At 42.6% G+C, this 23,312-nt stretch overlaps 1 protein-coding gene across 2 annotated transcripts in view; it reads left to right on the top strand.

Annotated features, from left to right (window-relative positions):
* LOC121576872 (cAMP-specific 3',5'-cyclic phosphodiesterase 4D) overlaps positions 1-23,312 on the top strand; it is a 159,419-nt gene that overhangs the window by 86,953 nt on the left and 49,154 nt on the right. The gene's annotated exons all lie outside the window — the stretch shown is intronic.

Here is a 23,312-nt window from a genome sequence, read left to right as displayed (position 1 = left end):
TGGTACGATACTTTACAATGAGATGCTTTAGGGTACGATACTTTACAATACTTTGCGTACAATACGTTACAATGAGATACTTTATTGTCCATTTGTCAGAGCTGTCTTTCTCAAATGTTGGGTTGATTCCTTGGGTGCTGGGTGAAGACTTGATTGTAGCCTGAAAGATTAGTTTTGTTGGAAAGTTGAAAGGTTTTAGATGGGTCACAGTGCAAACCAGCCTCCTGTTTATCTGCACATCATTGTATGATGCCTGATAATTACCCCTTGAAGGCATTAAGATGCCAGATAGTTATCCCTTTTGAAGTCCCTATGTGATGCTAAGGAAGTCAATTGAGGAGACTAATAGTTCATGTAGTAGGGCTTTGTTTTGGAGCCGTCACACTGCTAGAGCTCTTGCTGTTCCACATCATGTAGTTGTCATGTGGTTTGCTCGCTAACACAGCCTACTGGCCTGGTCTGAAGGTAACTCCTGAGTCTAAATCATGGGTTAATGTTTCTGTTGATGTCTCTTGTGTTGGTGTCTCAATGAAGCCTTTTGTTCATAACGCTACAGACAAGCCTCTCGTCTTCTGCCTCAGGTGTTCAGTACTGTTCAGCAGGCCAGCCATAGGTCAACACTGTGCTCTGTGTCTGATGTACCGATGCCTTATCCACTTAGCAAGCTGGCTAAACAAAAGCAGAGTCACCTCTCTTCACTTGGGGGTGTTTTTTAATCTGTTTTTATTATGGGCCTACTTTGTTGTTACCCGTGATTGCATGTGGTGTGCCTCTGTGATGTCAGCACAGGTGGGATGCCACTGGCCAAATCATATTTACTGTTCAAAAGCTATACAGATCAAAGTATTCTCAGGTAGAACTTAATAGAGTTTCAATAGCTATGGATGGAAGGCTTTCCAAAACAGTTAGCAGCATTATTTTCTGGGGGTCGGTGACGTCAAAGATGAATTTTCCATGGCCAGGGTCATGACCTGCAGGTCATCAAGGAAACTCGAGGAAGCCAATAGCGTGAACGAAACCTACTCTAAAACCTCTGTTTACATAACATGCTAGACCAACTCCCCTCAACTAATGATTTGCCTTCTGTGACCTTGTCCCAATTTATTTTATTTTATTTCTTGTACAAAATGGATTGAGAGAAATGCATCACTAATGTGATTCATCACTCATGTATGGAACTTTTGTTTGTCTACTTCTTTGGCTTTGAATTATATCTTCACAATCACTGTTGTAAAATACAAAAATTGTGCAGTATCTATCATAGATTTCTTTCGAATTTCAGAATTTAGAGTTACCCACAAACTTTTTTGAATGGGTTAAAACACAAAATTGGAAATGTTTTCAGCTCTAACTACTTAATGCATTTCCCAGAAGGGAAGGCGATGTTTGTGTTTGCGTAATCCAGTAATTGCATAATATATTATATAAATATAAAAATATATATATTAAGGGAAGGCGATGTGTGTGTTTGTGTAGGCCAGTCATTTTGTCAACAAAGCAGGATGACAGAAATATTACACCAAGTTTTCAAACTACCGGTAGTTTCTTTAGGAAGATATATAAAGTGATCTGTGCATTTGAACAACAGCATAAATACCTATTATTTTGCATGTAAAAAACAGAATCCTCACTGGTGCCACTGTTTAGAACAGATGACCAACTATTTAGAATGAGCAGCCAGCTCATGAGTGAGTGCGCAGGGAGAATGCAACAAGCACAGATGCGACAAGTGAAAACACATTATCTAACTGGGGATAGCTAGCATAAAGTCAAAAAGCACAATGAGCTAGCCATGTGTTTAAGACATTAGTTCAGATAGACTTGAAATTGTCATACGAGCTAGGAAACTGCAAGTAGCTAGCTTGCCGGTAGCTGTCTAGCTAGCCAACTTGCTTATCAAAGGTAATTGGTTAATTTGACCAAAATAATCGACCGAACTATTTCTGAATGTTTCTCAAAATTACTGTAGCTGGCTAATTAATTTGATCATGCTGTTTTAGTCCACACAACATGTCCCCCTGTCCACTACACTATCTAGAATTAAAAGAACGTCAGGAGAAACAAAATACAGTGTTGCAAATTGGGCATCCACAGAGCCATGCTTTTTTTGTCCAACCAGGTCTGTGAGAAGGTTCTAGCTAGTGTATCCCTCTGTCCTTCGACGGTTGTTGGATGTGGATGTCCAGAGGGATATTCCAGAAAGATGGTTTAAGAAATTCAGGATTTCCTGAACATATCCGGCTTGTCTTAACCAGATGAGGGAGTCCAGGATTTCTTGGTTCCAGAATGGCTGTTTCTTGTTTAATTGATTAGGCTAAGTGAAGCGCAGATTGGTTGATCAGACAACTGGCTCGTGCAATCAATATTCAAAAAGATCCTCATGTCGATGACATGAAAAACAATAGATATGGAGTCAGACAGAGCCCAATGTTTCACATGTTTAGAACAAGAAACAATCGTAACAACACAACGAATATGTTCACATATTTGCCAAAAAAAAGTAATACATCCGCCGCTGCAAAAGCCAGAGAGGAAGCCTGGCAGAAAATTGCAGACAGAGTAAATACGCAAGTGAAGTGGCACAATTCCAATATCTAATAGGGCTAGCTTACACACATGGCTGATTAGTAATAATGCTTTCACTTTATAGAGCACTGTTATTGCAACGCTGGTGATATTAAGTGTCAAGGCTATAGCCTAATATGGAAGTTGTAGTAGCCCATGTCACAATTACAATGGTTGGCCCATTCCATAGCCTACGTAGGATGAATAATAATTTATTGAATTCTTAGAGTGCTTTTCATGTCTACACGGGCAACAATGTGTTCTTTGTTTAGTTGTAACCCCTTGGGAGTCACAGATCATCTGACAAAATAATTAAGGAAGATCATTGAATTTAATGACTGCTTCTGAAAATGATTTTGTTTTGGTGAAAGTGTATCCAATAGCTAGCTACCTGTTTATGCTGTGAAAATATGTTATATTCATGTAGTCTCATTCATTTGGTCCAGAGAGTCTTTGAATGGGGGATATGTGTCCCATCTATAACACCAATGACGTTTGGAAAATCTGCGGGATGAATTAGGCTGTTGATCATTTTTATCATGTTGCCTAGGCTTATTAATTTGAAATTAGCAAAGTTCCGCTGGCAGTCAACTGATTGCAGCCTACTGTACCTGCAATTCTGTAAAAGTCCTCCTTGATTATATGGACAACTTGATGGCCAGGGAATGCAACAAAGTCATAAAAAAAAACTTCCAGTACCAAAGAAAAGGGTTACATTTGCTATATGGGTTGAGTAAACTGACCAGATACAGTGGGGAAAAAAAGTATTTAGTCAGCCACCAATTGTGCAAGTTCTCCCACTTAAAAAGATGAGAGAGGCCTGTAATTTTCATCATAGGTACACGTCAACTATGACAGACAAAATTTGAAAGAAAATCCAGAAAATCAAATTGTAGGATTTTTAATGAATTTATTTGCAAATTATGGTGGAAAATAAGTATTTGGTCAATAACAAAAGTTTCTCAATACTTTGTTATATACCCTTTGTTGGCAATGACACAGGTCAAACGTTTTCTGTAAGTCTTCACAAGGTTTTCACACACTGTTGCTGGTATTCCTCCATGCAGATCTCTTCTAGAGCAGTGATGTTTTGGGGCTGTCGCTGGGCAACACAGACTTTCAACTCCCTCCAAAGATTTTCTATGGGGTTGAGATCTGGAGACTGGCTAGGCCACTCCAGGACCTTGAAATGCTTCTTACGAAGCCACTCCTTCGTTGCCCGGGCGGTGTGTTTGGGATCATTGTCATGCTGAAAGACCTAGCCACGTTTCATCTTCAATGCCCTTGCTGATGGAAGGAGGTTTTCACTCAAAATCTCACGATACATGGCCCCATTCATTCTTTCCTTTACACGGATCAGTCGTCCTGGTCCCTTTGCAGAAAAACAGCCCCAAAGCATGATGTTTCCACCCCCATGCTTCACAGTAGGTATGGTGTTCTTTGGATGCAACTCAGCATTCTTTGTCCTCCAAACACGACGAGTTGAGTTTTTACCAAAAAGTTCTATTTTGGTTTCATCTGACCATATGACATTCTCCCAATCCTCTTCTGGATCATCCAAATGCACTCTAGCAAACTTCAGACGGGCCTGGACATGTACTGGCTTAAGCAGGGGGACATGTCTGGCACTGCAGGATTTGCGTCCCTGGCGGCGTAGTGTGTTACTGATGGTAGGCTTTGTTACTTTGGTCCCAGCTCTCTGCAGGTCATTCACTAGGTCCCCCCGTGTGGTTCTGGGATTTTTGCTCACCGTTCTTGTGATCATTTTGACCCCACGGGGTGAGATCTTGCGTGGAGCCTCAGATCGAGGGCGATTATCAGTGGTCTTGTATGTCTTCCATTTCCTAATAATTGCTCCCACAGTTGATTTCTTCAAACCAAGCTGCTTACCTATTGCAGATTCAGTCTTCCCAGCCTGGTGCAGGTCTACAATTTTGTTTCTGGTGTCCTTTGACAGCTCTTTGGTCTTGGCCATAGTGGAGTTTGGAGTGTGACTGTTTGAGGTTGTGGACAGGTGTCTTTTATACTGATAACAAGTTCAAACAGGTGCCATTAATACAGGCAACGAGTTACAGGTCTGTGAGAGCCAGAAATCTTGCTTGTTTGTAGGTGACCAAATACTTATTTTCCACCATAATTTGCAAATAAATTCATTAAAAATCCTACAATGTGATTTTCTGGATAATTTTTTCTCATTTTGTCTGTCATAGTTGACGTGTACCTATGATGAAAATTACAGGCCTCTCTCATCTTTTTAAGTGGGAGAACTTGCACAATTGGTGGCTTACTAAATACTTTTTTCCCCCACTGGATATGAGTGATTGTGCAGAAAAACTATAACGTTCAAAAATCAATTCTTCTGAATGATCTAAAGGATGTATTCAAGGTCCAATAATTAGTTCCCTTTTGTAAAGCACGGCAAACAATGCAGGTTCCGATGTCAAGTGGATTTTCCAAGAAGGGGCAGGCCATAGTGGCAAACAAGAATCTGATTGGCGGAGAAGTCCCGTATTTATTCACCAGGACAGGCTAAGATCAAGTTAACCTAGTAGGTAACAGGTTTGCTTCAGAGCATTCGTTGCTATGGTTTCTGATCAAGCTGTCTTTCAAGCTCTCTTTCTGGAGCCGTAAATTCTGAGTTTGCGCAAGTTCTGGTTTGACAGATCTCGCTAAATCACTAATCCGGCTCCCACTGACTGTTATGATTATTTATTTACAAGTTAATTGCAATTTTCTCTGTAGCACCATCTGTTGAGTACCTGATAGAGCAGAACTTGATAGAGCAGAACTGCAAAACTTGACTTACAGTGGGGAAAAAAAGTATTTAGTCAGCCACCAATTGTGCAAGTTCTCCCACTTAAAAAGATGAGAGAGGCCTGTAATTTTCATCATAGGTACACGTCAACTATGACAGACAAATTGAGAAAAAAATTCATGGTTTGAAGAAATCAACTGTGGGAGCAATTATTAGGAAATGGAAGACATACAAGACCACTGATAATCTCCCTCGATCTGGGGCTCCACGCAACATCTCACCCCGTTGGGTCAAAATGATCACAAGAATGGTGAGCAAAAATCCCAGAACCACACGGGGGGACCTAGTGAATGACCTGCAGAGAGCTGGGACCAAAGTAACAAAGCCTACCATCAGTAACACACTACGCCGCCAGGGACTCAAATCCTGCAGTGCGAGACGTGTCCCCCTGCTTAAGCCAGTACATGACCAGGCCCATCTGAAGTTTGCTAGAGTGCATTTGGATGACCCAGAAGAGGATTGGGAGAATGTCATATGGTCAGATGAAACCAAAATAGAACTTTTTGGTAAAAACTCAACTCGTCGTGTTTGGAGGACAAAGAATGCTGAGTTGCATCCAAAGAACACCATACCTACTGTGAAGCATGGGGGTGGAAACATCATGCTTTGGGGCTGTTTTTTCTGCAAAGGGACCAGGACGACTGATCCGTGTAAAGGAAAGAATTAATGGGGCCATGTATCGTGAGATTTTGAGTGAAAACCTCCTTCCATCAGCAAGGGCATTGAAGATGAAACGTGGCTGGGTCTTTCAGCATGACAATGATCCCAAACACACCGCCCGGCAACGAAGGAGTGGCTTCGTAAGAAGCATTTCAAGTTCCTGGAGTGGCCTAGCCAGTCTCCAGATCTCAACCCCATAGAAAATCTTTGGAGGGAGTTGAAAGTCCGTGTTGCCCAGCGACAGCCCCAAAACATCACTGCTCTAGAGGAGATCTGCATGGAGGAATGGGCCAAAATACCAGCAACAGTGTGTGAAAACCTTGTGAAGACTTACAGAAAACGTTTGACCTGTGTCATTGCCAACAAAGGGTATATAACAAAGTATTGAGAAACTTTTGTTATTGACCAAATACTTATTTTCCACCATAATTTGCAAATAAATTCATTAAAAATCCTACAATGTGATTTTCTGGATTTTTTTTCTCATTTTGTCTGTCATAGTTGACGTGTACCTATGATTAAAATTACAGGCCTCTCTCATCTTTTTAAGTGGGAGAACTTGCACAATTGGTGGCTGACTAAATACTTTTCCCCCACTGTATTAGTAGATATTGCGTGGAGCCCCAGATCGAGGGAGATTATCAGTGGTCTTGTATGTCTTCCATTTCCTAATAATTGCTCCCACAGTTGATTTCTTCAAACCAAGCTGCTTACCTATTGCAGATTCAGTCTTCCCAGCCTGGTGCAGGTCTACAATTTTGTTTCTGGTGTCCTTTGACAGCTCTTTGGTCTTGGCCATAGTGGAGTTTGGAGTGTGACTGTTTGAGGTTGTGGACAGGTGTCTTTTATACTGATAACAACTTCAAACAGGTGCCATTAATACAGGTAACGAGTGGAGGACAGAGGAGCCTCTTAAAGAAGAAGTTACAGGTCTGTGAGAGCCAGAAATCTTGCTTGTTTGTAGGTGACCAAATACTTATTTTCCACCATAATTTGCAAATAAATTCATAAAAATCCTACAATGTGATTTCCTGGAGAAAAAAAATCTCAATTTGTCTGTCATAGTTGACATGTACCTATGATGAAAATTACAGGCCTCTCTCATCTTTTTAAGTGGGAGAACTTGCACAATTGGTGGCTGACTAAATACTTTTTTTCCCCCACTGTAGGTGCTCTTCTTTGTGAGGCATTGGAAAATCTCCCTGGTCTTTGTGGTTGAATCTGTATTTGAAATTCACTGCTAGACTGAGGGACCTTACAGATAATTGTATGTGTGGGGTACAGAGATTAAGTAGTGATAATAAAAATAATGTTAAACACTATTATTGCACACAGATTCCATGCAACTTATTATGTGACTTGTTTTTACTGAACCTATTTATGCTTGCCATAACAAAGGGGTTAAATACTTATTGACTCGTTTCACCATTTCATATTTTGTTAATTTGTAAAAAGGTTGAAAAACATAATTGTGTAGAGGCCAGTAACCAAAAAAAATCGTAATTTAATCCATTTTAAATTCAGGCTGTAACACAATTTCCTTTGAAAAAGTAAAGGGGTGTGAATACTTTCTGAAGGCACTGTACCTTTAACTTCCTTCACATTGGACACAGAAACATACAAATGGTATCCACGAGATCATCTGACTCTGGGGAAGTAGATGAATGGCCTTATTGCCAAAATTCCGAAGTATCCCTTTAAGTTGCCTCTAAGAGCTGAACTGAGGTCAGTTTTAGGGTTTACCCCCTAATGGCTGAGGTTAGGATTAAGCCAGGGTTTGCTGAACCTACATAAGGGTTTAGGATAATTTTTGTTGTTGCATGAAATCCATAAAAGCAGGGTGTCAAAGTAAAAGGGAATGATCTGTGCTTCCTTGCCCATTATTATGCACAGATGGGCAAGGATTAACAACCCAGTTTAGGTTAATTACACAGAGGGGCCTACCACGCCATCAAGTTTCAAGTTTTTTTTGTCATATGTACAGGGTACACATACAGTGCCTTGCAAAAGTATTCATCCCCCTTTGTGTTTTTCCTATTTTGTTGCATTACAACCTGTAATATAAATTGCTTTTTATTTGGATTTAATGTAATGGACATACACAAAATAGTCCAAATTGGTGAAGTGAAATGAAAAAAATAACTTATTTCAAAAAATTCTAAAAAATAAATAACGGAAAAGTGGTGTATGCATACAGTGAGGGAAAAAAGTATTTGATCCCCTGCTGATTTTGTAAGTTTGCCCACTGACAAATAAATGATCAGTCTATAATTTTAATGGTAGGTTTATTTGAACAGTGAGAGACAGAATAACAACAAAAAAATCCAGAAAAAAGCATGTCAGAAATGTTGATTTTGAAAATTGATTTGCATTTTAATGAGGGAAATAAGTAGTTGACCCCTCTGCAAAACATGACTTAGTACTTGGTGGCAAAACCCTTGTTGGCAATCACAGAGGTCAGACGTTTCTTGTAGTTGGCCACCAGGTTTGCACACATCTCAGGAGGGTTTTTGTCCCACTCCTCTTTGCAGATCTTCTCCAAGTCATTAAGGTTTCGAGGCCTATGACCCCAAGAACACCATCCCCACCGTCAAACATGGAGGTGGAAACATTATGCTTTGGGGGTGTTTTTCTGCTAAGGGGACAGGACAACTTCACCGCATCAAAGGGACGATGGACGGGGCCATGTACCGTCAAATCTTGGGTGAGAACCTCCTTCCCTCAGCCAGGGCATTGAAAATGGGTTGTGGATGGGTATTCCAGCATGACAATGACCCAAAACACACGGCCAAGGCAACAAAGGAGTGGATCAAGAAGAAGCACATTAAGGTCCTGGAGTGGCCTAGCCAGTCTCCAGACCTTAATCCCATAGAAAATCTGTGGAGGGAGCTGAAGGTTCGAGTTGCCAAACGTCAGCTTCGAAACCTTAATGACTTGGAGAAGATCTGCAAAGAGGAGTGGAACCAAATCCCTCCTGAGATGTTAGCAAACCTGGTGGCCAACTACAAGAAACGTCTGACCTTTGTGATTGCCAACAAGGGTTTTGCCACCAAGTACTAAGTAATGTTTTGCAGAGGGGTCAAATACTTATTTCCATCATTAAAATGCAAATCAATTTATAAAATTTTTGACATGCGTTTTTCTGGATTTTTTTGTTGTTATTCTGTCTCTCACTGTTCAAATAAACCTACCATTAAAATTATAGACTGATCATGTCTTTGTCAGTGGGCAAACGTACAAAATCAGCAGGGGATCAAATACTTTTTTCCCTCACTGTATATGATGTAAATCTGTGTAATGACGTCTTAATTCCTGCAAAAGAGTCTTCTGTCTTCTTACTACTCTGTAGGCCTACACCTTTTCTAGGTGGTTGTCTCTCCCAGATTTGTCCGTTCTCGTCTGTGAACAGTTTTACAAATGTTGCTCATATTCATTCAGTTTGCTATCACACTCACAGTGACCAGACTGGACACACACCTTGCACTTGCTGTGACAGACTCATGTCCCTGCCAGGCCTAGCAAGAGGACAGAACACACATACACACACACACACATACCTCTTTGATGCGCTTAGTCCCCATTCATCTGGAGCAATTAATCATACAGAGGGGGTTGATAAACAAACTATGTTCATTATAACCAAACATGGACTAATGTGGAAAACTCCATAACATAAGACTGCCCTGATTACCCTTGACTAACAGTCATGGAAGACAAACAGGCCTTTTTAGAAAAATGTATAGTGTGTGTGTGTGTTCCGTCTGATCCCCTGATTTTAATATCTAGCCTCCCATGTTCTCTTCGGCAACAGCTCCAGCCTACAGACCTCCCCACCCACTCCCTTCCACTCTCTGCCCCCCTCGGACTGTTTCCACGTTGCAGCCTAGTGACAGATCGATGATCACATGTTTGGGTGTGTTTCATGCTTTAATGAGGCTGTCTGATGAGGGCCTAAGGGGTCTATAATGGGTCGGGTCTGACCCAGGGCCATGCAGGGGAGGAGGCACAATCTGACGCACTTTGACACACTCCAGGACACCCCTGTCCACTCCTGATAAGGGTCACTTAAGTGTAAAAATTCTTATTTTAGAATGTAGCTGTCCTACTGGTCTGTGTTGTATTATTTGAACCCTAGCCTACTGATATTATGTTTTTTGGATCCTGCCCAGATGAAGCGGATACAAATGACCGGGAGACCCATGGGGTGGCGCACAATTGGCCCAGCGTCGTCCAGGGTAGGGGAGGGAATGGCCGGCAGGGCCAGTTGGTAGAGCATGGCGTTTACAACGCCAGGGTTGTGGGTTCGATTCTCACAGGGGGCTAGTATGAAAAAAATTAAAAATAATGTATGCACTCACTAACTGTAAGTCGCTCTGGATAAGAGCGTCTGCTAAATGACTAAAATGTAAATGTAAAATGAGCTGGATAGCGAACTGCAAGGGACCATACACAACAAACTGTAAACATTGCAGGATAGTTGGCTACAGCTTATTTCCAAAAAGAAGAAAACTTATTTTGTAGTCCCTAACCACAGAATCGGCTAGAGAAGTTCTTGCAGGGCCACATAGCTGTAGGGAGGTCAATTAAACCAAACATTCCCTGCTTAACTTTTTAACGACCCAGCTCATTAGAGGTGAGATCTCGCTCCTTATCCCCCAATCACCTGCACAGAGGTAGAGGTGACGAATTGGGAGACTGTTGTCAAGTAAAAGTTATAAAACTGGGAGATCTAACACTGTCATTTAACACTCAAATAAAATAAAATGTTATTGGTCACATGCACCAAATACAACAGTGAAATGCTTACTTACGAGACCATTCCCAACAGTGCAGAGTTAAAAAGTAATAAATATTTGCTAAATAAAAAAGGAAATAGTAACACAATAAAAACAATAACGAGGCTATATACAAGAAGTACCAGAACTGCGTCACTGTGCAGGGGTACAAGGTAATTGAGGTAATACAGTATGTGTGTATTTGTATTTATTAAGGATCCCCATTAGCTGCTGTCTTCCTGGGGTCCAGCACAGTAAGTCACATTACATTTCATAACACTGTTCACAACACATTAAGTGTGTTCCCTCAGGCCACTACTCTACTACCACATATCTACAATACAAAATCCATGTGTATGTGTGTGTAGAGTGCGTGTGTTTGCATATGTGTGTTTCTCTTCACCACAGCCCCCTGTTCCATAAGGTGTATTTTTATCTGTTTTTTAAATCTGATTCTGCTTGCATCAAATATCTGATGTGGAATAGAGTTCCATGTAGCCATGGCTCTATGTAGTACTGTGCGCCTCCCATAGTCTGTTCTGGACTTTGGGATTGTGAAGAGACCTCTGGTGGCATGTCTTGTGGGGTATGCATGGGTGTCCGAGCTGTGTGCTAGTAGTTTAAACAGACAGCTCGGTGCATTCAGAATGTCAACACTTCTTACAAAAACAAGTAGTGATGAAGTCAATCTCTCCTCTACTTTAAGGCATGAGAGATTGACATGCATATTATTAATGTTAGATCTCCGTGTACATTTAAGGGCCAGCCGTGCTGCCCAGTTCTGAGCCAATTGTAATTCTCTTAAATCCCTCTTTGTGGCACCTGAACACACGACTGGACAGTAGTCTGAGACAAAACTAGGGCCTGTATGACCTGCCTTGTTGATAGTGCTGTTAAGAAGGCAGAGCAGCGCTTTATTATGGACAGACTTCTCCCCATGTTGTTGCATCAACATGTTTTGACCATGACAGTTTACAATCCAGGGTTACACCAAGCAGTTTAGTCACCTCAACTTACTAAATTTCCGCATTATTCATTACAAGATTTAGTGAGGTTTAGGGTTTAATGAGGTTTAGGGTAGGGGTAAAAGTGACTAGGAAATCAGGATATATAATACACAGAGTAGCAGCAACGTATGTGAGTGTGTGTGTGTGTGTGTGTGGCGTCCATATGCGTGTGTGTGTGTGGCGTCAATATGCATGTGGTGTGAGCGTGTGTGTGGCGTCAATATGCGTGTGTGTGTGTGGCGTCAATATGTGTGTGTGTGTGTTGGAGTGTATGTGAGTGTGGGTAGAGTCTAGTGAGTGTGCATAGAGCCAGTGCAAGAGATTCTGTTCAAAACAATTAAGATAAATAAATAAATAATAAAGGAGGTCAATGTAAATAGTCCAGGTAGCCATTTGATTAACTGTTTAGCCGTCTTATGGCTTGCGGGTATAAGCTGTTCAGGTGCCTTTTGGTCCCAGACTTGGCGCTCCGGTACTGCTTAATGTGCGGTAGCAGAGAGAACGGTCTATGACTTGGGTGGCTGGAGTCTTTGACCTTTTGACTCCAGCCACCTGTAAGGTGTGTAGTGTCTAGGAAAAGGTGAGGGAGTAGGTTGTCTTGTTGTTGAGACAGAGGTTTTGTATAGTACAAGGCTCAGGGGCATTGGCCTTTATCAGCCCAATCCAGGGTGGATGATGATTACTGTGGTATTGTATTGAGCATCTGCAGCTACTGTAGTGTGAGAGCGATCAGAGCCAACATGCCTGAGTTTTCCTGTTCTAAGAAACTAAACGACTGGGTGTGCAGGCTTTTATTCCAGCGCTGGCCTGTCTGTGGCACAATATAAAAAAGGCTGTCTCAATTAGTCTCATCTATAGTACAGCAAATGTGTTATGTACTTATGTTGGTGGACTGGCTTTGTGCAAGAGTGACATTGCATATGTTGTGGGTAACAGTTTCCTGAGAAATAAGCCACTTTTGTATGTTTCCTAACTACAGGGATGTGGGTGCACAGAGTGTGTGTGCTTTTCCTGTGTGTGTTTCTGTGTGTGTGTGTTGTCTCTCTGTGTGTGTGTGTGTGTGTGTGTGTGTGTGTGTTTGTGTGTGTGCACCCAGAAACTCCACCTGAGTACATCTGCTACCCCTTATTCGTGGAAGCCAACAATACACCATGTCATTATTTAGCTGTAGGGGGAACGAAGGGGCTGCCACATTGGGAGGCATGTCGATCCCACATGTCAGCCTTAACTAGGCTAGGGCTGCCAGGCACCAGAGAGAGAGAGAGAGAGACCCAGTAGCAGCAGAAACCCACAGACAAGTCCAGACATACAAAGAAGAACAAGATCAGAATGTATCAGAAAACTCCAGTAAAAATAAAATAGTTTTAAAGTTTTCTTTTCAATTCAGTATAAATATTTTTATACACCTTTTTAATATGGTAGGTGTGCAAGTTATACTTTTTACCATTTGCAACCATCTCCAACTTTACCATATGCTTCTGGCATACTCAATTAAGTCTTGGATTTTCCTTTCCTCAGAAGATGCCAACGCTGCCGCAGTTTCATGAATCCACGTCCTTCTTTACTGAAAGGTTGTGTTTTTACTGTTGATATCCTCCTGAAAAAGCTCCAAACAGTTGTGGGGACTTGTATGGGTCCTGGTTACAGCCCCCACAGCTAGCATCTCTGGGGACGGAGGAAGCTCTCCCACACTGCGGAGTGAGGTCAACGCTCACTCAGCCCTCCTCCTCACTCGTTCCCTTCTCTTTCTCACATTGCTGAATGTTACTGGATCATGCAGGATTTCCCCTTTCTGTAGAGACAGACGGAGAGGCTGAGAGAGGGACTGTGAGAGACTGTGTTCAAGAGAGGATATTTAAATCTTTCAAGGACTTTCTACAGCAGTTCTATTTAAGAACCCGTCTCTGGAGTTTGGACAACAGAAGAGAGGAACTCAAAATGGAATGCTAATACAGCTATTCAAGAAAGCTATCTGGAGCACTGACTGAAGACCGCTGGTCTTGTTGAGACCTGCGTAGCCTACAGCACTTGGGACTCTCCCCTTCTCGTGACCTACAGTTACCCAGTATCCTGGTACGTCAGAAGGACTTGCTTCCTCTCTTCCACTCCACCTGGCTCTCCCTGCCCACAGGGCAGCACACCTGTGATTGGGGGGCTGGTCGGGGGACACCCACCTACCCACCCACCGCTCCCTGGGTCTTCCCAGTAGGTAGCAGCATGTGGTGGCTCCAGGCCTGGCAGGAGAGTCGTTCAGAGAGGATGAGCTGCATCTGAGCTCCAGCTCGTCTCCCAGTTGTTGTGGGTGTGTGTAGCCTCTCTTTATCGTTGTCAGCCTCTATAGCAGCTTTGACCCACGATGAACAAAGATCACAGATTCTCAAGGAAAGGGAGCCAGTTTGGCTACGGCCCAAGCAGCCACGGTCGGAGACACTCCTGCTTAGGGTATGTATGTAGGACCGGATCTTGTATGGTGTACGTGGTTATCTTGACTTTTTTATATGGTCTTTGTTTTTTGCAGTCAGTTCAAACTCAATCCACACATTTGTGGTTTCAGACTGTAAAATAAAATATGTTTTTTATTGTCACGTACAGCGGGTTAGGTGCAGTGAAATGTGTTTGTGTCCTTCTGGTTCATGTACAACATGACTGCATAGGCACAGGTTTGTATTAGGTGCAGATTTAGCTTTTAAAAGTAGCTTTGATGCCTGTGTGAAAAGGTTGTGGCTATGATTTTGTTTGTAAAGCAGTACAATTACTTTACTGAAGTTTATCAGCTTTTAGTTTAAGAGGAAGCAAGTGAGTTTTTCGAACAGTCACACTTTTGGCCAGTGGATTTCCTGTTTTTTGGGGTTAACTGGAGCAACAGAATTTGTTGTAACATGATCAGTTTCAGAAATGACTGGTTTTGTGTTTGGTTTTTGTTTTACAGTTTCTCTCAATCGCGTACAAGCATTTTTTGGAACAATGTTGTCGATTTTCAAAACATAGTTCATAAGATATAGAACTCTGTGGCCTTTTGCAAAACAGTAAATGTGTTTTCAAAATGTATTTGCCTTCTCAAAACATGAATACATTCATCAAAACTAAAGAATCCCAGTAGATCAATATATTGTCTTTGCAGTCACTAAATCATGATGATCAAAATTAGTACAACTATCCAAAGATGCAGAATTATGGGCAATTACTCTCCTTTTATGCACCAAACAATTTCAAACACCAAATATTATAAAGAAATAAAAGGTGGGCTGCATTCATTCATCAGTATCATCACAATCCAATTCCATGCTGTATTCAATACAAAGGTTTTCTCATTGTTTTGTAGACTTTCCATTGGTGAAGAAACACTATCCACAATATAAATAAGGAAAGGTGAATACAATGGAGGAACACAACTGATATGAATCCACACCAAAGCAACGCTGTATTAGGTCACAATGTCGAAGATGATGACTTAGAAGTAACCCAACTTCATTCTCTGCATCTCTGCAATATTGTAAAAATCATACCATTAGACAGACCCTATTGCCTAGATCTTTCCATATGTTGTACATAGTATGACATTGCTGGGGTGCAGTAGGTTTTACTGAGTGCTGGAAACAGTGAAAACAATTGTACACTTCTCTTCTGATGAAAACAACAGTGCATTTTCTATTCACTGATAACATTTGTATTAATATTTTTGCAAAAGGTGGTCTAAGATATGCAAGTCAGGTACTAAGGCAAATTATCAGAAGTTCTGTAAATGTATTCAAGCGTTTGATCATTGCTGTTCTGCTATAGATAAGTTTCGACACAGATCCAAAATTGCTTGTACACACTTGAGAAACTGTAATACACAGAAAAGTGTTGGGTGGATGGTGTTGCAGTGTAAACAGGCTGGGCTGTGTGTGGACTGGAGATCAGATGTGTCTGTCTGTGTGAGCTTGTCTGTGAATGCATGGTGTATGTCACATGTTTTTTGTTTAAATGCCTGTCTGGGCATAAGTTTGCTTGTGTGTGCGCGTACGGGTACGGGTACGGGTACGGTGTGTGTGGGGGTGTGTGTGTGTGGGTGTGTGTGTGTGTACGAGTGTACTCTGCCTGCTCTGTGCACTGTGCTGTAACAGCCTGGGGAAAAGGAGAATAGGATCGATACACCACCCCTGTCTGCTGATGTCACAACTGGGAGGGGGTGGAGGGAGTCACGCTGGTGGAACACTTCGCTCACTGTGTGGGGGTGTGATTTGTGTGTGGGTGTCCAAGTGGGTGTCCGAGTGGATGTGTGAATAGCCACACAATAGTCCTATGGAGCCACCCTCCCCACTGGTTTATATTTGTGTACTGTGTGGGCTTTCACCCACCTGTCTCCTATTAGGAGTGAGGCGCCGCTGGGATGGGTGGCACAATGTGGTATTAGCTTCTCCAGGTTAAAAGTTGGCCGGGTTCACCAGTGACTCACCCACTGATCACAGATCCCACTACCACCAGAGCCCTGCCTAGATTAGTCTGCCCTCAAGTTCATATGGGCAGTATTCTGGGATTGGGTTTGTGTGGCTCAGGTGGGAGAGCATGGCGCTTGCAACGCCAGGGTTGTGGGTTCGATTCCCATGGGGGACCAGTACGGGAAATAAATTAAATACGAAAATATATCGCTCTGGATAAGAGCATCTGCTAAATGACTAAAATGTAAAAATGTAAAATTTGTTTGCCTTTGAGTTTCAATATCTTGCTTTGTTGATACTGTTTCTCTATAGTGCAAATCTGGCCACACATTTCTTCTGTCCTCTTTATGCTTTGTCTGATCTGCTGACTGCTGCCACACTGAGAGACACACAAAGCAAGTCAGCCAGACGTCACTGAGCACTGGAGTCTCCAGACTGAGATTACCGTTAGACCAGAGAATTGTCATATCTCAATCAGCCATGCACTTTTCAAACAGCCCCTTCAAATCTAGTTTGCCACAAAGAGGGATAACGTAGGACTGTGACGATAACAGTATCGCAATATTTTTTCCATGCCAAAAATGAAAACACAAAGCAAACTCTTTGGTCCTTTAAAAACCTGCTGTATGTAAAATATTGTGTGCTATAGCTTGGAAAATAAATAAATGTGACTCTGGATGACAACATAATGATGGTTGTTTCCAACATTAAGGCTGTTTTCCTAAAGAAGTTAAATCCGCTTCGTGTTTTGTTTCCTTGCCACAATACTAATGAGTATCGCGATACTGGTATCGTCCCGGCCCTGGTATAATGTAGCAAAACACCTTTGAAACAGAACACTAAAACTGTATTCTTATTGGACAAATTCCTGTTGGTGCCTCCTGGAGAACTGGAATGATAATCATGGCAACAATAACACAACAGCCATGGTCTGTCCCCGAGCCTGGAATAGTTCCCAGACCCCGCCAAGGCGGCTGCAACAGTGGCTCATGTGCGTCACTACTCCAGCTCCATGTATTCCGCTTGACTGTCCTTCTCCATCAACCTCCTCTCAAAATCCTATTGATTCCTTCATGCCCGGCTGTAGGAGATTGTCATTTGGGACTCATTTGTGTTCTGCTGTATCTGTCCTTTGTAGTAGCTGGTCATATATCCTTAATGGAATCACATCTCAAGGCCTTCCAATTAAAGGGCTTGATATCTGGCAAAAGGGTGACTCTTACATATTGCTCTTATTATTTGTTATATTATATTATTCCTTGGTTTTCATGTTTCAGAAGGGGAACATATGCTGTGTCAGGAGGAGGTTATGAGTTGGTTGGTGTGGATTGAATATGGTTGGGTGTAGTACCGTGGTATGAAGTGACATCTACTGGATAAAGCCTCTTGGTTCACGTTTCAAATGAACAAATGTGTTCAGTCAATTCCAAAGAGGTTTTGAGAAGTTTAGAAATGTGAGATGTTTTGAAAGGCAGACTCGCATGAATCTCAGGGAAATACCATCAATTAAAGTGAGTGTTTTCATTTGCAACTCTGCTGTAGATCTGTTACATTTACTTGTCTATGGAAAGAGTAATTTGGTTTTTAGACTACTGGTATGGTTTTAAAACTTCTGCTGTTGGCTACTCAACAGAAATGGTTTGGAAACATTTACATGGCTGAGAATGATTCAAGGACAAGGGTTCTTAAGTTTGGGGAACTAACTCAAACTTGAGAAACAGTGGATGAACTTCATCTTTACTCTCTAAAATGAACCACATTTCTGAGAATAATAATATACTTTTCTTACAACATAATGTAAATAGTTTACACATTTCCTATTTAGGTGCAATGTTAGAATTCTGAATTGATCTCCACTAGAGGGTGTTAGAACAGCAGCGATACAGTACCCAAGAGACCTGTGTTCACCATCAGTAGGACAAGATGAGTGCAAATGATAAGCATTTAATAATTTGTTTTTGTCAATTACATTGTCAAGAAATTGAACAAAATAATGTGCTCAAGCAGAGATTTTTGGCTGAATGGTATCGTTTACAATACTGACTTCTTATAAAGCCCCAGAGGGGGACACTCCAGCCAGGCCCCATAGGGGGACACTCCAGCCATGCCCCATAGGGGGACACTCCAGCCATGCCCCATAGGGGGACACTCCAGCCATGCCCCATAGGGGGACACTCCAGCCATGCCCCATAGGGGGACACTCCAGCCATGCCCATAGGGGGACACTCCAGCCATGCCCCATAGGGGGACACTCCAGCCATGCCCCATAGGGGGACACTCCAGCCATGCCCCAGAGCGTGACACTCCAGCCAGGCTCCAGAGCGTGACAGTGCTGCGGGGAACACTCTGCTCTGGATATGGTTACTCACGGGAGGGAATGCAGCATGACAGCATGGCACTGAGGCACATTCTTGGTGCCTAAGCCACCCAGCCCCGCCGTCTTTTTCAAGACCCAGCACGTTTGTCATGCACGTTACGCAATGATCCGAGGGTCCGATGTACAGTATGTATGCCCTTGTCTGTCATAGATTGTCCAGATCAATAAGATGTCTTTAACAGTCCTCCTAACTGGAATATTTTTGCCCTCTGTGCTGTCAGGACTTCAATGTTGGGACCAATTCCATTTCGATTCAGTCAATCCAGAGATCATTGAATTGAACCCTATCCAGATTTTATTCAATTGAGTTGAAACCTGTAGGGCTTTATGGTATTAGCTTTGAAACTGTTTTTTGGGGGGAGATACTCCGCTCTGCACTTGTTTTTTTATTGTATTTTTTATTTTACTGATGACTATTTCCAGAACGTTCTCTCCCGGATGGCTGGCATCACCAGCACGATTGCAGAGAGGGCAATTCTACACTGAACAAAAATATAAACATCCCAAACATGCTCAATGGGTGAAATGTCTGGTGAGTATGCAGGACATGGAAGAACTGGGACATTTTCAGCTTCCAAAAATTGTGTACAGATCCTTGCGACATGGGGCCGTGCATAATCATGCTGATACATGAGGTGATGGCGGCAGATTAATGGCACGACAATGGGCCTCAAGATCTCATCATGGTAAATTGCAGTCGATAAAATACAGTTGTGTTCGTTGTTCGTAGCTTATGCCTTGCCCATACCGTAACCCCACCGCCACCATGGGGCAGTCTGTTCACAACGTTGACATCAGTAAACCGCTCGCCCACATGACGCCATACACACTGTCTGCCATCTGCCCGGTATAGTTGAAACCGGGATTAATCTGTGAAGTGCACACTTCTCCAGCGTGCCAGTGGCCATCAAAAGTGAGCATTTGCCCACTGAAGTTGGTTACGAGGGCTGAACTGCAGTCAGGTCAAGACCCTGGTGAGGATGACGAGCACGCAGATGAGCTTCCCTGAGACGCTTTCTGACAATTTGTGCAGAAATTCTTTGGTTGTGCATACCCACAGTTTCATCAGCTGTCCGGGAGGCTCGTCTCAGACCATCCCACAGGTGAAGAAGCCGGATTTGGAGGTCCTGGGCTGGCGTGGTTACATGTGGTCCGCGGTTGAGGCCAGTTGGACGTACTGCCAAATTCTCTAAGACGACGTTAGAGGCGGCTTATGGTAGAGAAATGAACATTAAATTCTCTGGCAACAGTTCTAGTGGACATTCCTGCAGTCAGCATGACAATTGCACGGTCCCTCAAAACTTGAGACATCTGTGGCATTGTTTTGTGTGACAAAACATTTTAGAGTGGCCTTTTATTGTCCCCAGCACAAGGTGCACCTGTGTAATGATCATGCTGTTTAATCAGCTTATTGATATGCTACACCTGTCAGGTGGATGGATTGTCTTGGCAAAGGAGGGATGCTCATTAAAATGGATGTAAACAAATTTGTGCAACAAATTTGAGAAAATATGCTTTTTGTGCATCTGGAAAATAACTGGGATCTTTTATTTCAGCTCATGAAACATGGGACCAACACTTTACATGTTGCGTTTATATTTTTGTTCAGTATATTTTAATCGTTCAGCACTGTGCCTGTCATTGGTGTGTGTGTGACAGATTCATGTGGTCCTCGTTCCCAGAGAGGGTCAGAGGTCATTTACATGGGCTGCGTTCATTAGGCACTGTATGGAAAACATTATAAAAGATTTTGCAATGGTAAATGAAAATGAGCGTGGACATGACCAGCTAGTCTATCCCTGTCAGATTTCTTCTTTTTGATGCCATATGAACATAAGCCTACTGCTTTGACTATACACTATACTCCAAAGTATGTTTTTTAAAACTGTGTTTTCACATTGGGTTATGTGAGTGCTCTCTGGAAGTATTTTTCTTTCTTTCTTTGACAGCATGCATCCTCTCATTGTAAAAACCCTTGTGTTTTGAGGTGTGTGTGGGGCCCATGAAGGGTACAGCTACATGCCAATACAGGGTACAGGAAATGTTGTAACACCCCCACCAATCCCCTTCTCCCCCCTTATGGCCTCGTGGTCCTCCTCCTCACCTACCTCTCTGTGGGTAACATCTGTGATGTTCAAAAGGCTCCCCTTTACCCTTCCCCTCCCACATGTCTGCCAACACGTCGACCCGGGCTCTGTGCCATCTTCCTCAGTGGACAAATATTTACCCCTGATTTCATCAGGGACGCTCTGTGAGCTCATGGGCCATTTCAGTCCACGGCTTCCTCTGACCTTATTGATCTGGGCTTTGGATCTAAGTCTGGGCAGATGACTTTTGGAGATTGGCTAGTCTCTGATCAAGACCTGTCGCTATGTGAGCTGTCACCTAGTAAACATGCTAAAACAGGAGTGGGCGATCTTACCCTGTGAGGGCTGATATGGGTGCCGGCTTTTGCTCCAGCCAAGTAGTAACACACCCCATAATACTATTCTCAGCCAATCATTTTCTTCAATTCAGGATTTTCTTACTAGAAACTGTTCTCAGTTGTATTGTGATGGTTACAATGTGTTATTGTGACACTCTTTTTCTCTCTTGCATTTTTTTTTGGGGGGGGGGGGGTCTAAGCAATGTCAAGTTTAACTCTAAATGCAGAGAGCATTTAAAGAGTTAAACTTGGAGACATTCTGAAAGGGAAGGAGCCATGCTGCCTCTGAGACCGCCCCTATTTTTTCTCTGACCTCACAGTTCAACTGGTGCACATACAAACATGGAAGGGATCACTCACACAGGCACATAGAGACGCATGATATAGCAAGACTTGCACACAAATACCTATTGGGTTTTCGAGAGGGTCCATGCTCTACCAACTTAGCCACACGGGACCCGACTGTTGAACATGCACTGGGTGACAAACTCATCCAAGAAAATTACATTTCTTCCCCTCCCACAACCACATCTAAGGATGTCACCCGGGAGAAAAAAAAATACTTTTTGAAAACACAGCAGCTTTTCAAGAGGAGGATTTTTCAATGTTTTTGACAGGAGCAATGTTGGCAGGAAATACCAAGGAGGATTTTCCTCAAAGCCTCAGACTTTCAACTAGATTCTCTTGCCATTTTGTATTTTCTTGTTGCGGCGTCTTCAGTCCTCTCTGTTTGACATATCATTAATTTGAGCGGCAATGGGAACCAGGTGCGGCGTGAAGAAAGCAGCAGGGTCGCGAGAAAGGAGCGTGACAAGAGAACCACAGCTGTCAAAAGAAGAAGGAAACAAAGAAAAGCAGAAGTAGAAAGAGGAGAGAAAGAAAAAGGGCGAAGAAAATGAGTTTGCCAACAAACTGTGTTTTCCTGGCCCCCTCCTCGGACCGGTCGTTCAAAGTGCGGAATGGGAATATCTGTGGATCCCCGTGCGCAGTCAACCGGCCCATTGACATTGTACAGAAGCGCAGGCGGTAATGCACAACGTTATTTTCCCCTCTCACCTATTTATCCCAGACGTTGCATGTGTCATTGTCAGCACCCACACACATCTTTCTGCTTATGTATGAGGCCAGTTTCAATTTAACACTGCTCCTTCTTCCTGTCTTGGTACTGGTTTTGTGTCACCCTTGTTACCACGAGCTGTGCTGGGTTTTAGAAGTGGTGCGAAACTTATTTGAAGTTTCTCTGACGTGGTTTGGTGGTTGGTTGTTTGTCAGTGATGTAGCCGTTACTATAGCCATGACTGTGACTAGATTATGACTGTCAGACTAGAATGATGTGGCCAGAGGGTTTATTTTATTGAAGAACGCATGGCTTCTCAGCAAAGGTGAAGTCCGGGGTCTTCTGGCATTTACACGTCAACACACACGGCTCACACCACACCACACAGCTGGCAATACGTGAAAGGGACCATTATGTTAGCTATATAGTTTGGACCCGGGGACTTGAGTCCACATTAGTCTCAGATCTCCAGTTAAAGAAGCAAAAAGGAAATGTGGCTAATTCTGTATCTGGCATTTCAAAACGCATGACGACAAACCCCTGCACCGCAGGAACAAAGTAATGTCAGCCCCAAATGTTTAAAACACTTCAAAGGCAACGTCTAATGAACGTTGAGTCAGACATATTGATAGGCCAGGGGTGGCCGCCCGATGAATTGAACATGTAGTATGTGCCTAATACAGTTCAGACGAAAACCACAGTACTGTATACTAGCCTCTCACCATAGTACTGTATACTAGCCTCTCACCATTTTAGTCTCCTTCCAATACTGTGCTTTACAATATTAATGCTTTGGGCTAAACACGATTAAGCCATGAGTAGGAGTTGGTGATTTAGAGTTAATACTGTGGTTTAACACAAAGCAAATGCAGCTCTTGAGGTTTTTTGTCTGGTGGTGAGAATGTCAGACAGTGTCAGAAGACTGCCTCCTCTCCACTTGTTGGGTTCAGTCTCTGTCAAGCATCCCTCCTCTCCTCTCATTTTGTCTGGTCTTGTCATGTCATGTCTCCTGTCTAGCTCCACACTGGACCTTCTCCATCTTTGCTCTGACATTCTCCTGATCATATTAGTCTATCTCGTATGTTAGTATAATACAAGTATTTAATAAAACTTTTTGATTACTGATAGTACTATAAAGTATAAGAATATTGCATGACTGTATGAGTAAGTTTTGGTTAGACTATGAACAATACAGAGTTCTTTAGTAGAT

The sequence above is a fragment of the Coregonus clupeaformis genome, chromosome 11 (genome assembly GCF_020615455.1).
Source record: "Coregonus clupeaformis isolate EN_2021a chromosome 11, ASM2061545v1, whole genome shotgun sequence".
Lineage (NCBI taxonomy): Eukaryota > Metazoa > Chordata > Actinopteri > Salmoniformes > Salmonidae > Coregonus > Coregonus clupeaformis.
This window is presented reverse-complemented; position numbering and strand designations above follow the sequence as displayed.